This window comes from Macaca fascicularis, chromosome 12 (assembly GCF_037993035.2).
Source record: "Macaca fascicularis isolate 582-1 chromosome 12, T2T-MFA8v1.1".
Lineage (NCBI taxonomy): Eukaryota > Metazoa > Chordata > Mammalia > Primates > Cercopithecidae > Macaca > Macaca fascicularis.
Window position 1 is genome coordinate 119,339,645 of NC_088386.1, and position 17,139 is coordinate 119,356,783.

Below are 17,139 nucleotides of genomic sequence, written 5' to 3' on the forward strand. Positions count from 1 at the left end.
CTGCTCCTGCAACAAAGCCTCTGGCAGCCCTGCACATGTGGATCAGGTGAATTTTAGAATTTCTCCTGCTCTTCAGTTTTTCTAATTCACATGCAACAGTTGCTATAAAACCTGCCAGTCCAATGGGAGAAGAATAGTGCATCCATAGCTTTTTGAATAAGTTTGGATCTGCAATCTTCAACATATGATGAAAGGAAAATATCTGTGTCTGTTGACATAGTGATTGCTTGAAGGATCTCCCTAGAGCAAGAAAACTCCGACTGGCTTCTTCACCAAACTTTTGATCCCACAAACTTTTGATCCCACAAACTTTTGAAGGGAAAAAAATTATACAAGTATTTGTTTCTTTATCCATCATCTCTCTATTTAAATGATTTGGAAGTCATATTTATATAATGATATCAAAATCGTATACCATATACAAAAATAAATTTAGTAAAGACTAAAGATTAAGTAAATAATTTTCATATATTAAATTATATATTTTATATTATAAAATATTTTTCCCACTAAAATAATATTTTAAGTATTGAAACCAATACTTAAGAGCTTAAGTATTGAATTCAATAGGATTAAATGTATCTTTTGAAAATCATGAATTAATACTTTGTCTTATAGCAATTTGAAGATTTGAAAGTTTATCTAATAATTGTTTTAACGAGTGCTATAGTTTAGAAAAAAATCTCATAGAGAATCTTAGATACAAATGGAAATGTTTCAAAATTGAAACAATAAGCCACTGAAACTCTTAGGAAAATTGTTTAATAGAAAATTCTGTTCCACGTTTGTAAATATTCAGATGTGTAAATTTTAATTAATGACACTTTACTTTCAGCAATACTGATAAAAATACTTTTACTATTCTTTTTCAAAATACCCTTTCCATTGCCTGTGTTTTTCCCTTCTTGTTAAAATGTTATTTTTACCTTGAAAGGACAGATTAAGTGTGTTTATAAATTTTAGAAATATCTGCAAGGTAACATACCGCTATAAGTTATTTTTTATTTTAGGAAAGGCCAGAAAATTTGGAATACTAATCATTTTGAGCAAAAGAAATTCATGACTCATATTTAACCTCAATAATTTTTAAGTGCTTTGTCACAAAATGAGTAGTTAACATTTCATATGCTAACCATGAGCCAAGCAGTGCACTGTGTTCTTTAAAAACTTTATCTCCTATTATTTCTCATGACAGCCCTATCATTCCGCTATTTTACAAGTGAAGAAACTGGATTCAACATAGTAGTTAAACTGTTTACCCAAGATCACCTAGAGAGTGTATTAGGTCAGATTTCTCAGAAGACCCCCAAGAGGAGAATTTGTTTGTGCAAGTGATTGCTTAAGAAAGTGCTTTCAGGATTAATGAGTAAGAAAGTAGAGAAAGCAGAAAACATAGGAGAAGAAGTCAAACAATGGTGCAATTTCAGTTAAGTGTCAGCCTAAGTCCAATCAGGAGGGAATCTTCTGAACATAAATTGCACAGTTTGTCTCACTTCAAGGCAGTAGACCTGGGCTTTTACAATCTGTCTCAGTGAGTAATGGCCATGCCACCCTAGGCAGATAAACTATCCAGCACCTCCAGTTTCTGACCAGTTCTCACAAGAGGCTCTAGTACCCCTCAAGGGTAGTCCTCTGAAGAATGTCACAGGTACATGCCTTTTAAAGAAAACGACACTGAAGCTGGAGGATATTTCTCAGAAAAATCTAAGAGAAGGTGAGTGGAGCATTATCAGTGTTTGTTACAGCTAGTAAATGGCATAACCAGCATTAAATCTAAAGAGTATGGCTTCCGACCCTGTATTCTTAATCATTATATTAGGCTACCTGAGACAACCAGAAAATCTTTGGATAGAAAATAGACTTCCATGGTCATTATCCAATTACGTACAAAACTGTAAATACTTTACTAGGGTTTCTTAAAAATAAAATTTGCCAAATTGATGACATCCTGTAACGCTTCGGCTCTTCTGACTCCTTTTTATTCGCTATAATAATTTGCTCATGAATTACACGTTGAATGAATTTTCCATGTGATACTTTCCTTGTAAATTATCACCAGAATTATTTTTAAATTTCAGTCAAAGGAGAGGCCAGAATAACTGAGGGAATAGCTCTGTTTTTCAGTGTGTTTAGATGTAGCTATTAGAAGTTGACTCTCTATGTCGAATGTGCATGTATGCTAATCTAACCAGTCTACCGTTTTACATAAAAGATATTCCTGCAAGCCACAGTGATGCTAATGTTGGAAAGAAAGGATGATCCTAAGGGCTCCTTGGCTTTTGTTGACCTTGAAACCTGAAATGCTTTTTGCCATATTGTTTTGGGTCCAGTCAGTGAATGTCTAGCTGAATTACTGGGGTGCTACTTCATATTAAATTACTCAGAACTGAGTAACTTTGCATGGAGAGGAAGGAAACTTTGCATGGAGAGGAAGGAAAAGGATGGATCTAGCACGTAAGTTCTCTCTTAATGGGAAGAAAGGGTCGTCCCAAGGGAGATGGGTGAAGACTGAAGGACCTAAGTAAAGGATACATTCTCTTAGAGTTGTCAGGGTAAGTACAAGATAGTGGGAGCTTTAAATTTCCCCCTTCAATACCAAGAATCACTTCTACAATGATTCCAACCATTCAGTACAATAATCAGTATGTATTTGCAGACTGTGAAGTGTAGATTTGAGAAAAGTGAGTGATAAACCACAAGTATACTTGCTTCATTCCAACTTCTCACCAGCTAAGTGGAAGAGAAATTATCTCATCAACAGGACCAAATTAGAAACTTCTGGTTGTCTTATCACTGAAAAATAATAACAGGTAATGTCTGTATGGTACTTACTGTGTACCAGTTACTTATTTGCTTATTGGCTTCATATATACATATGTATGTAATTTATTTATATTACCTTCCCATTTTATTACTGAGGAAACTGAGACACAAAGAGGTTAAATAATTTTTACAAGCCTACACAGCTTGGAAGAAATAAATCAGGAATGCACCCATTCTGTGGTATTAACTAGATCTAATACCTTAGGTGAAACAAGAATACAGGAAGTTATTAGGTTGATGCAAAAGTAATTGTGGTTTTGCCAAAGTAATGGCAAAAACCACAATTACTCTTGCATCAACCTAACAGATTGGTAAGAAGTAAATAGTGGATAGCCTCATCTATCTTTATATAAATTTTTATTGTTTGAGGTGTGTGACAGATGAGCAGATAATATTCTTCATGTTCTTGTGTAATTAAAGTAATTCAAAATTTATTTTAAAAATTTCCCTTCATATGAAATATAAATTTTAAATAACATTGAACTTTGGGGGAAAAAGCTTGGAAATATAATAGTCTTCTCACTAGGATGATCACTTAAATACATTTTTAAATATCAATTTTTTCAAACTTATTTTGAGGGAGAACACCAACTTGGAACAACAAGAGGAAAGAGGGTTCAAAATCGAAAGAGACTTCAGTGCCTTAAGCCTTTCATGGACAGGAAGTAGGTTGAGAAACCTATTCAGCTAAAAACACAGACCTTTCTTATTTAAAAAAAGAAAAAAAAAGGGAAGGGAAGGGAAGGGAAGGGAAGGGAAGGGAAGGGAAAACACAGAAAAGCAGAACCAAGAGACCAGAAGGCAAAGAATCATTGCCAGGGAGAAGAACTGAGCACTAACCAAAGATGTGGTAACATGCACCTGGCTAGATTTTAGAAATACTTTGAGCCACTAACTGCAACGTGCCTCTTGTCTTCCTCCTCTTTTTTGAATAGGAATGTCATTGCAGTTTTAGTATGTTTCCAAACTGTATGCAGGAGGCATGGAGAGAAGATAATCATCTCTTAACTTCTTAACTTCTCAGGTCTGAAAATCAAGATAAACTCTGCTGGAGGAGCTATACTTGAATGATCACCTTGAGGAGTCTCTAATACACCTGGGATGATTTAGATAATGAGACCTGGACTTCCAGCATGAGCCCGTTATGGTAATAGGATGAGATTTTATCAACCTTGGAAGGGTAATGAGAGTATTTTGCATGTGGGAAAAAGAGTTGACAATGATCGCCAGTTGAGAATCTTGAACATATTCCTTGCTGAACTCTTGCTGTTTCTGCACTCTGACCAGAGAAAAATTATACCATGATAAGAAATGTCAGACAATATGGCAAAAATGGAATTAGGGGTCTATCAGGTGCTTCAACAACTGTATGCATTCACTTGTGTGGGTTTACACACCATCAGTTTTTAACTGATAATTTCTCCCAATTAAGATTGAATTAAACAACTGTGTAATGCTCTTCAATATGGTGATTATACATCTATTTTCCAATAATGCAGAAGTTTTTTCTTGAGAATAGATAACCTTCCACAAAATTTATTCTTTCCTGTGATGAAAGATGTTTCTAGCCACTTTAGCCATCAGGCAGGCCATTGTGATTCAGCTCCGGTCAAATGGGTTTTGGATAAAAGTGATGCTCCCCTTCTCAAGTCTTGCACACAAATCTCCCCATCAATCTTCCAGCTGTCTTTCCTTCATTCGGCAAGCTGTCCTTGGCCAAGGACATCTAGAAAATTATGTGTTGACGACAGCAGAATTTCCATTAGCCTGAGTAATTCTGCTGGAATATCATATATTGCATTAATAAAATGCCAAGTTACAGCACATGACTAAAAATAAAATTTTTGGATAGGATATTTGTATATGTTTGGTATGAATTAATATTTTCTTTAAATATGTATCAGCAGTTTTCCCTGGTTCAAGATGGTGATTTTGTATCTGACATTATTTTTTTCAACATTCCCTACTTATATGAAAATATAACCAACAAACAGTAGCTTTAAGAAATCATAAGGGTGTCTGTCAGATCTATCTCTTTCTCTCCATATTCATGACCATCAACACAATCCAAGTCATAATCATTCGTTGACTGAACAACTACAAAGTTGTATCTCCTATCAGTTCTTGCCACCCTCCAATGTGTCCTCAAGTTTTAGTGAGAGTGATCTTTTCAATTTGATCATGGTTCCCATAACACCCATCATGGGCATCCTATTGTTCTTGAGATAAAGTTTGTAATATGATGAAGTCCTGTGCGGCCCTGCCTTGTCTGACCCATGTCTGCCTTGGCAGATTCATCACTCTTGCTCTCACTACTTTTGCTGGAACCATACCATGTTTATCTCAGTTCTGGAGTGCACTGTGCTCTTACCTTCACCAGAGACTTGTATCTCAGCTTGGAAATTATTTCCTTAGGGAAGACTTGGCTAATTCCAAGATTGAATAAGGTCCCTTCATTTTATGTTATAGCAATGTGTTACTTTCTTTGATTCCATTTTTCTCACTTTGAACACTTTAAAATATTTATTTTATTTAACCTTTAACAAGGTGTTATATTCTTGTGGTTTAACAAGTATTTTTAAAATCCAAGGAAACAAATAGACAACATTAAGAGTAAACCCTAATGTAAATTATGGACTTTGGGTAATGCTGATGTGCCAGTGTAGATTCATCAGTTGTAACCTATATGCCATTTTGATGCAAGATATTGATAGTGAAGGAACTTGTGCATGTGTAAAATCATTGGGCATATGGGAACTCCGTACATTCCATTCAATTTTTCTGTGAACCTAAAACTGCCCTAAAAAATAAAGTCTATTAAAAACTACAGTGAAATATCTTCTACATATTCCTCTCTTCTCTCTGCTGTCTTTTAAGTTGACTACTCCACACACAGCCTCCATTCCTGAAAAGTCGCATGAAAAGCTGTGACCTTAAGTAGAGGAGTAAAATCACTGTTACACCATAGCCCAAAATGGAGGGATCAGCTTATCTCTCTTTCTCTCTTTTATCGCAAACTCTTTGGTTTGCTGCTGGTGCCATTCAGTGGCTTGAACTCCACAGGAAACTAGAAGCAAGAGAGCTCAGGATGCAGTGCATAGACGTGGACATTCAGGAGTAGAAAACAGGGTAGAGAAAAATTGAAAGTAAATCAGATAGGGACCAAGAAATATTTTTGTAAAGGATCAGATGGTAAATATTTGAGTCTTTGGGAGCCATATTGTTTCTATTACAAGCATTCAATTCTGCTTTGTTCCAATAAACCTTTGTTTATGAAATCAAGAAATTGATCAGATTTGACTTTCAAGTTGTAGTTTTTCAACTCCTGGATTAGAAGGACAAAGAGAGGATATCTAGTTCATCAATACGAAGTGTTTCCTCCATCTTTAATGGCTCTATTAATTATTTACTCAATTTCCTATTGATGCACCTTTACATTGTTTCTAATTTTTACCATCACAAACAATGTAAAGTGAATAACCTTATACATTCATCTATTACATGTGTGGAAATAACCATAAAGTTAATTTCAAGAAGTTGATTTCTTAGGACAAAGCATACGTGCATTTGTAATTATGATAGAGTACAAGGATGCCCTCCATAGGAGTGATAATAATTAAAATTCTGAACACAGTGTATGAAAGTAGCTTTTCCCCTGGAGTCTTACCACATGTAGTATAATCACATATTTGGATTTTTGCCATTTTGATGAGAGAGGAAATGTATACCAGTGTAGTTGTAACTTCCATTGCTTGCGTAATGAAGTGGGGTATCCTTTATTTTTAAGAATGATTTTTATGTTTTTTTCTGTGAACTGTGGATCATATACTTTGTCCATTTCTCTCTTGGGTTTTTGGCCATTTTCTTCTCAGTTTCTCAATGTTACAGATATTAGCCCTTTGTTACATAAGTTGTAATTATTTTTACCATGTTAATCGCCTTTGATTTTCTATGGTATTTTTGACATGCAGAAATTTTTACTTAAAAATTAAAAATACTTTATTTAAACATTAGTAGAATTTATTAATCTTTTCTCTTATAATATCTGGATGTTTTAGTTTTAGTAGTGTCTTTTTAAAAAAGCATTTAAACATTTAATTCAATTGGATTATATCCTGGTGTACAAAGTAAGTCATTGATCTGGAAGACTGTCCACTTGTCCACACCATTTATTGAATGCTGATGTGGTTTGGCTCTGTGTCCTCACCCAAATCTTATCTTGAATTGTAATTCCCATGTGACAAGGGAGGGACCTATAATCCCCACATATGGAGGCTAGGAAGTAATGGATTATAGGGGCAGTTTTTCATATGCTGTTCTCACGATAGGGAGTGAGTTCTCATGAGATCTGATGGTTTTATGAGTGTTTGATAGTTCCTCCTTCACACACACTTTCTCTCTCCTGCCGACTTGTTAAGAAGGTGCTTGCTTCACCTTTACCTTCTACCATAATTGTAAGTTTCCTGACGCCTTCCCAACCATGTGGAACCGAGTCAATTAAACCTCTTTCCTTTTTAAATTACCCAGTCTTGGTCATCAGAGAAATGCAAATCAAAATCATAATGAGATACCATCTCACACCAGTTAGAATGGCGAGCATTAAAAAGTCAGGAAACAACAAATGCTGGAAAGGATGTAGAGAAACAAGAACACTTTTACACTGTTGGTGGGAGTGTAAATTAGTTCAACCATTGTGGAAGACAGTGTGGCAATTCCTCAGGGATCTAGAACTAGAAATACCACCAGACCCAGCGATCCCATTACTGGGTATATACCCAAAGGATTATAAATCATGCTTCTATAAAGACACATACACATGTATGTTTATTATGGCACTATTCACAATAGCAAAGTCTTGGAACCAATCTAAATGTCGATCAATGATAGACTGGATTAATACATTGTGGCACATATACACCATGGAATATTATGCAGCCATAAAAAAGGATGAGTTCATGTCCTTTACAGGGACACAGATGAAGCTGGAAACCATCATTCTCAGCAAACTATCACAAGGACAGAAAATCAAACACCGCATGTTCTCACTCATAGGTGGGAATTGAACAATGAGAACACTTGGACACAGGGTGGGGAACATCACACACCGGGGCCTGTCGGGGGGTGGAGGGCTGGGGGAGGAATAGCATTAGGAGAAATATCTAATGTAAATGATGAGTTAATGGTTGCAGCAAACCAACATGGCACATGTATACATATGTAACAAACCTGCATGTTGTGCACATGTACCCTAGAACTTAAAGTATAATAATAATTTTAAAAACACACGCTGAAAAAATATAAAAATAAATTACCCAGTCTTGGGTATATCTTTATAGAAGTGTGAAAATGGACTAATACAGATGCTCTGTTTTTTCTCCAGTAATTTGAGAATCCACTCTTATGTTGCAGTGAATTCTGGTATGAATTTGGGTTTATTTCTAAACTTTCTGCTCTGGTACATAGGCCAGCTGTCTTTTTGTGTACGAATGTGATCAATAATATTGTTAGTCAATAATTTTTTTTCTGTTTGATTTTGTACTGTTAAATATACTTGTACACTTATTACTTGATTTGTTGGCTTTAAATTATATTACTTTGCACACAACTATTACAGATGAGACATAGGCAGATTTATTGTGTCCAATGTCTTTTCCTCTTTCCGTCTGCTTTTTTTTAGTTGTTATAATTTCTTAATTTTCAGGCTATATAATGCTTCTGTTCTTTTCTGTCTCTCTAAATTTCACGTTTAAAAAACATTTCTATCATTAAATAATTTATATCACCATCCTTTTTACTGGTATTTTCAGTTATCTTTTATTTGATTGATGAAGTCAAAAGATTAGAGAAAGACAGAAAAGCATACATAATAAATCTGGAAATATAAATTGAATGCATCCAACATCATAATTAATATAAGAATCTTGCATTTTGGCCGGGCGCGGTGGCTCAAGCCTGTAATCCCAGCGCTTTGGGAGGCCGAGATGGGCAGATCACGAGGTCAGGAGATCGAGACCATCCTGGCTAACACAGTGAAACCCCATCTCTACTAAAAAAAAAAAAATACAAAAAACTAGCCGGGCGACGTGGCGGGCGCCTGTAGTCCCAGCTACTCGGGAGGCTGAGGCAGGAGAATGGCGTAAACCAGGGAGGAGGAGCTTGCAGTGAGCTGAGATCCGGCCACTGCACTCCAGCCTGGGCGACAGAGCCAGACTCCGTCTCAAAAAAAAAAAAAAAAAAAAAAAAGATTCTTGCATTTTAAACCACAGAGGAAAACAGAAAGGGGCTAAAGTATACAAGGGGAGAGCAAATATCAACGTATTGGAGATTCTGAGAAGCAGCAAGATATTTGGAGTAGTTGAATGAGACCACTGAATGGTGGCTGATGTCAGAGAGGAAAGTAACGGATTTTTACCATTCATAATTTCATAGGTGAAGAACTTCTGAGCAATCACGGATCCAGGTCACAATCTGTGACCCTGAGAGTAATTGGCTGAAATGAAATTAAGAAGAAGGTCATTGAATACAAAGAGGTCAAGGAACTGAAAGGCCAGAGTGTGGAGAGAGTCACTGACACAGATTGAAGTAATTGAATGATTTAGGAAATGATGGAAATTGGGGTGATGAGAAAGACTGCTGGGAAGGTGCTCAAGACTTTGATTAAGAAATGACTGGTGGCATGAGTGTCAAAAAAAAAAAATAGGTTGTGTGCCACATGAAGATGGAGGAATAATTGTCTAGAAACCATCTTGAAGAAGAAAAAAATTGACCTCTGTCTTAGTTAGTTCAGGCTGCTATAACAAATTCTCATAGACCAATAGCATAAGAAAATTTATTTCCCGTAACTCTTGAGGCTGGGCAATCCAGCATCAAGATGCCAGCAGATCCAGTGTCTGGTGAGGCCCCTCTTCTTATTTGCAGATGGATATCATCTTGTTCTATCCTTACACAACAGATGACAGAGAAAGGAAGCAAGCTCTCTCATGTCTCTACTTATAAGTGCACTAATCCCATTCCACTTATAAATTCAATAATCCCATGAGAGTGGAGCCCTTATAATCAAATTAACTCCCCAAGGCCTCACCTCTTAACACCATCACACTGGGGACTAGAATATCAACATATGAATTCAGGGAGGACACAAACATTCAGTCCATGAATAGTCTCTTCTTCATACCATGGGCGGTAAAAGAGCTGCTTTTTAGGAAAGAAGACAGGTTGGGTGACAGGGGTCTTTTGAAGCATGCTATGCTGATTTAAATACAGAAGGTGAGAAGAATGCATCATTAAGAATTTAAGGCTCTATAGTTTTGTTTTGTTTTGTTTACTGTGAAATAGGAGTTCTAGAGGGCATAAGTAAGAAGGAAAATAAAAAAAAGAAAGTGGGATTAAGGTACAGAAACAAAGAATCCTAATGGCAGTTAATGTTTAGGAGATCCTAGACCCCCCCAGAGGAACTTTCATCTCAGATGCTAAGGACAGCTAATGATATGTCACTTGGGAGGATTCATCATTCCTGCTCACATTGCACATTATGTACATTTTAAGGGACATCGATTTCAGTCTCTAGATACAACCTTATTTTCCTGAATATTCCTCTGTCTTAAGTCTGTTGAAATCCATGTCCCAAAAAATCACTCACTAAATGTAATAAATCCACAAGTGGAGGACACTTTGTGGATTTTCTTTTCTTTAAAATGTCATTAAATTTTTGATATATTTATCTTTAATAATATATTTAATATCTTTAATAGTATAATATCAAAATTTACAAATAATGAATTTATTCATTTGTTTACATTTAGCACTCAAGAAGATGGCAAACACAAGGTTTTTTGTTTGTTTGTTTTTGTTTTTTTTCAATAAGAGAAGAAGTTTAAATGACTCACAGTTCCTCTGGCTATACAAGAAGTATGGTGGCATCAGCTTCTGGGGAGGCCTCAGGGAACTTACAGTCATGGCAGAAGATGATGGAGGAGCCAGGACTTTACATGGCAAGGAGGAAGAGAGAGAAGGGATAAGTGCTCACAGTTTTATTTTTTATTTTTAAGTTCCAGGGTACATGTGCAAGATGTGCACGTTTGTTACACAGGTAAACGTGTGCTATGATGACTTGCTGTACCTATCAACCCATCACCTAGATATTAAGCCCAGCATGCCTTTTTTTTTTCCTGATGCTCTCCCTCCCCCAGCATCCCCTTGACAGGCCCCAGTGTGTGTTGTTCCTCTCTCTGTGTCTATGTGTTCACACGGTTCAGGTTCCACTTATAAGTGAGGACATGCGGTGTTTGGTTTCCTCCCACTTATAGGTGAGAAAATGCTGTGTTTGGTTTCTGTTCTTGCATTAGTTTTCTGAGAATAATGGCTTCCAGCTCCATCCATGTTCCTGCAAAGGACATGATCTCGTTCCTTTTTATAGCTGCATAGTATTCCATGGTGTATGTGTACCACATTTTCTTTATCCAGTTTATCATTTGTGGGCATTTGGGTTGATTCCATGTCTTTGCTATTGTGAATAGAAAGCAAGGTGTTTTTGACACCATAGTTTGCTCTTGGCTCCGCCATGCTGTGGACAGTCAATATTCACTACACTAAATGTCAGCATTGCATGGGAGAATTGGATCAGTGACATAATAGGGCAACTATGGGGAAGAGCATGAAGAATCATCATATAGGAAGTGCCCAGCAGAGCATTCTGATAAAACAGTAGGCAGTTGGGTTAAGAAAGAAGGTGAAAATGTAGTTTGAGTTTCTACAATGCACATGGTAATAAGTAAGCACAAAATAAATATAAGGCACTGTCCTTGTCTCCAATAACAGAGTTTCTACCTCTCTTAGGCTTACCTGGGTGAGAAAACTCAATGCATCCTTTAAGTTGCAATGCCAGTTAGTAAATAATTAAAAGAAATAATAAACTGTGGCTTTAACAAGTGCCATAGTAACTCTGGGAAGAAAACAGGGAAGTATAATGTAGAAAAATGATATAAATGTAAAAAACATTTTTATCACTTCCTTGCATAAATGTTGTGTTGAGGCAAGCTAAGAACATATTACAAATGAGGTAATATTTGTGAAAATATAAACTGCAAAACTTCATATAAAGGTTTAGCGCTGTTCCTTTATAATTATTATTAACAACTGGGGTCATAATAATTAACCAAATCTTTAAAAGCACTATCAGAGCCAATATAGAAAAATTGCAGAGACTCAATAATGTGAAGAAACAAATTAAAAAGCTGAAAGGTTGTCAAATTCTTAGGTGGCCAAACCTGTGGTCTCTAGAATGTTTTTCCTTAATGATAAATTATTTTTTCATAAAATGGATAATCCATGGCTTGGGAACCATTTTTTCCTGGTTAGAGATTTTTATTTACTGTAGTTAATGTTTCTTATAATGGATCTTGGCTTACATTACTTAATAACAGGCTAAACTGTTCAACTTTAACATAATCACTTCCGTATTCATTACTAAAAAATGGAAAAGATTGATAAGAGTTTTTACAGAAAACATATGTTGCTCTGGGGTAATATCTGGAAAGAATCATTACAAAAATATGTGTGCTATAACTAAAAGACATTTGTGCTTTCCTTTGCAGTTATGGCACTTAAGACATTTGACTGAAATATCATATGTTGATTATGAGAATGAATTTGTGTTTCTAATCATCACTAAAAAGACACATCCAAGGCTTGAATATTACTTTGTTTCACATCACACAGTACACAAATACCGAGTGTCAGTTGTACTATCCCATATGCTTTATTTTTTAAGGATCTCTACCCTGAAAAAAATTAGTATTGATTTATAATACAGATATCCTACTCCCAAATATGGATACAATTCCAATATAGCAAATGCTATAAGACCTATTAAATCACTCTTTTTAAAATAACAGAATTACATAAAACATACCTGTTATTAAAAATTACAGGGATTATTTGAATGTGATGCTTTGATCAGGTGGTTAAGAGAATTAAGGTAAACCATAGTTAGGTCAATGGAAGCGGACATTAAGACAGAGTTTGGGCTGAAAAACATTTATTAGGCATCAAAACCTGAGAAAGGAAGAGAAAGAAAGCAGAACTGGACAGAGAATGAAGGCAAGCATTGACACAAGTCTGAGAATGTCTTAAAAAGCTGACAGGGAGCTCTGGAGCAAGTATTGACCATGAGAGTGTCCTGCATTGGGCCAAATGCAGGTGGCTCTGGGAAGAACATGGCCTTGAGCAGAGGCTCTCTGAAGTTGATGCAAGGCCTGAAGGAACTGACAGCTGGAGACTCTCTGCTAAGCACCCTCCCAGCAGTTGGGCAGTGAGTCGTTCCTTGAAGGAGGATCTGAGACTGTTTGGTGTAGATCCCTGCTAACCACAAGCCTGAATTCATCAAAGGGTTATGAAGAATATGTGGATTGCCTCCACCTTCCTATGTCTAGTGCTGTGCTATTTGTGCATGTGTCATATTAATTTGTTTCCAGTGGATAGAGGTATACTGTTGACAAATTGATTGATGATGGGAACTGTTACAGAACTTCTCATTTCCAAAATTTAGACAACAAAGGGACCAAGAACGAATCAGGCATCTGGGCTAACATATGGAGAGACTATGGGAAAATGGTTCACACACAGGTAGATATTTTGGAGGCTCAACAAAAGGCAAGTCCAGTATGGAACTAGGAGATATATATGTGAATTGGATTCCAAAAATTTATCCAAAATGATGTTAGATTTAAAGAGTAGCTGTACAAGCCAAGAGTCCAGATGTAATCCTATATATCTAAGTCTTTTTTACATTAAAAAGAAAGTTTTCAAAGAACTGTCAGGAGAAAAGAAGACTAAAAATATGAAAATAAAGTGAATTCTTGGTGAAGGTTGCAGTGAGCCGAGATTGTGCCACTTCACTCCAGTCTGGGCGACAAAGCAAGACTCCGTCTCAAAAAAATAAATAAGGTTGGGTGCAGTGGCTCATGCCTGTAATCCCAGCAATGTGGGAGGCCGAGGCAGGCGGATCAAGAGGTTAGGAGATCAAGACCATCCTGGCTAACATGGTGAAACTCCGTCTCTACTAAAAATACAAAAAACTAGCCGGGCATAGTGGCGGGCGCCTGTAGTCCCAGCTACTCAGGAGGCTGAGGCAGAGAATGATGTGAACCCAGGAGGTGGAGCTTACAGTGCACTCCAGCTTGGGTGACAGAGCGAGCCTCGGTCTCAAAAAAAATAAAATAAATAAAATAAAATAAATTAAACAAATGTTTTCTTACTATGCTGACTTAGTGGGTGACTCTGGGTGGATGCAATGCTGCACCAAAATAAGAATTAGTGGTGAGAATTTTGTTCCTAAGAATGTCTCTACAAGAGAAAGACACTCACAGATGATGATAGCAAAGATACAGTTTATAGCCAGCTCTGACTGTGATGTCATAAAAGCAAATATCTTGCTGAGAGTAAATTATAATACTTCTGTAAGTTTGTACAAGAACAAACTAAAGTTTATTGTTTATTGAGCCCTTACTATACACCAGATGCTGAGCTTAGCATTTTGAATATTATCACAGTTCATTTTAGACTTCTTTAGCTTTAGCTTTTTCCTGCCGTGGAACATGGCCAAAGTGACATCAAAGTGTTAAGTCCATTATGGAAAGAGCTTGCATCAGAGAAGGTTATTGGTAAAGAACTTGCTCTACGGGTCGGGTGCGGTGGCTCACGCCTATAATCCCAGCACTTTGGGAGGCCGAGGTGGGCAGATCATGAGGTCAAGAGATTGAGACCATCCCAGCCAACATGGTTAAGCCTCATATCTACTAAAAATACAAAAATTAGCTGGGCATGGTGGTGGGTGCCTGTAGTCCCAGCTACTCGGGAGGCTGAGGCAGGAGAATTGCTTGAATCCGGGAGGCGGAGTTTGCAGTGAGCCGAGATTGGGCCACTGCACTCCAGCCTGGTGACAGTGAGACTCCGTCTCAAAACAAAACAAAACAAAACTTTCTGTAGCCTGACTATTTAGACTTCATTGGGGCTTTATTTTTTACAGGACCTGGGCCATACCTCAAAGGAGAGACAGGACTTCAGGGATAAGAGTACTGGTCATGCTGTGCCACTCCAGTTCAGATCATCCTTTTTCTATTAGGGCTTGGGTTCACTGAAACTGCAGTATGCTTTTGGGCACTATGGACTTTGAAGTTAAGTCATTTGTTTATTCAAATATTTATTGAGTAACTCACAGGGAAATCTTTTTAAAACTGAAGATATTCAATAGGTGATGATTTCCTTTTCTCTGAAACTAAGCTAAATTCCAAAGGATCAGAGCTATATAGAAAACCTCCTAACGTGATCATCGGTTGTTTCTTCCATCCCCCTCCCTTTCGTCTGATAAACACCCTCATCTTTTTTTGTGCGTGTAGTACCCATTCTATGTGTATTGAATGGGGATAAGCAGTACCATAAGAAACTTATTTCTTGGTAGAAATAATTTACCACTGATGGACGAAGATCAAAGGAATGGCTATTAACCAGCAGCTTCTCCAAAGCTTGGGAATGCAGACATGAAGGGATCCCAATTACAATCTTGCCTTTTCTGTTGTAGTAATCATAGAAGACTCCTCATGTGTGGTTAGCCTACTGAGAGATGGAGAGCACACACACCATGAATCCCTGGGTGCTAAAGGAAAATACTCCCCTTGGTTTTTCAGTTACATGAACCAATGAAGTCCTTTGTTTTGCTTAATCTAGTTTAAGCTGTTTTTCTGTCAGTTGTAATGAAATGAGCCCTGAGTATTGCATAGGCATTTCCCTGAAAAGGATATAAGGTGAGGTATGTAGGAGTAATTCTGTTTTAAGTATCTATCACATGTGCTAGGCATAAAATGAGGCACTATCATTTTATTAATGAAATGTATTCCTTATTAATGAGGAGAAAGAAGACAGAAACAAAAAAATTGGTTATGTGATTTGCCTAATATCTTGCTATAAGTTACAGATTCAGGACCAAACTCAAATTTGACCCCATATCCATTGCACCCTGTTGTCTCACCCCACATACCTATATCTATATTTGCATCTCTTGAGTATTAGCTATGCAAGTAATACAAGAAGAATTTAAGCAATATTGAAAGCTGTTGCTATGAAATAGAATAAAACAGATTGAGATGGAGAGAAAGCGGAGTCAGAATGAAACTTCGAAAGTGATCCAGAGCTGTCCAGAGTCCTGACCTCTGCCCTGATATCTCTGTCTGTTGGCAAGTTCCCATGCTTCCTACACCATAGCCTTATTCACTCATACTCATCTAACACTTCTCTCTCTACTCTAACTCGTCCAGTGAAAATTGTGAACTCTGTTAGGCTGGTTTATACAAGATTCTTTGGTATTATCTACTCCTTATTTCAATTTTCAGCACTTGTGCTGATGAGTAATATAACTTTGAACAAGTCATATAACCTCTTTAAGGTGCAATTTTTTAAATCTGCAAAATGGTGATAAACCAGAGTTGCAGTAATTGGAACACAAGAGGAACTCAAAAGTATGTCAGCTTATTTCTCACTCTCCTCATTTACGGCACTCTAAGCCAAAAGAACTTGAGGAAAAAGGTTTATTCACAGAATTATTTTTGAAAAATCTTCCGTGACAAAATTTTGCCTATTGGCATCTTCAGCCACGTATTAGAAGTTTCCATTTTCACTTACAAAAGCTTTTTCTTCGTGGGGTGAAGTCTTGGTCAGTCTTCTATTTGAGCTCTAGCCTTCTACAGATCTGCTGTATAGAAGGACATATTCCATCCCAACTGAATCAAACTGATTTTGGACAGCAAATGGCAAATCTCCCTTCCTACCCTGTCTACTACTTGGTAATGCTTTCATTTACAAAACTACAATCAAAGAAAATTGAACTATGTCTTATGATACATTTTCTTTTCTTCTGCTAAAAGTGGTAGCACTTGGCAGTTGAAATAAATAAGAAGGATATTCTCCCTGATTTAAATCACAAATAAAATCAGGTAGGGAATGTAGATGGTAACTTTAGCTTTCAAAATATATATTCAAATCACACATTAACTTGACCATGTGATTTTCACTTTTCAGGTTTTACATAAGGTAGCGAAATGCAAGTCCTAGTTTCTATATAGCTGAGAAGAAAAGCATGTCCTGATACAACACATAACATGTGGAGTAAATATGTACCTTTCCTCTTGCTTACTGGTTTACTTTTTCCATTAAATCCCCCATTTTCTCCATATTTATTGTGCTTTTAGAATTGGGAAGATAATTTATATTCTTTGAGGAGTTGTTTGGCAATCCTACAAACAGCTGCTATTTTTTAAACTCTTC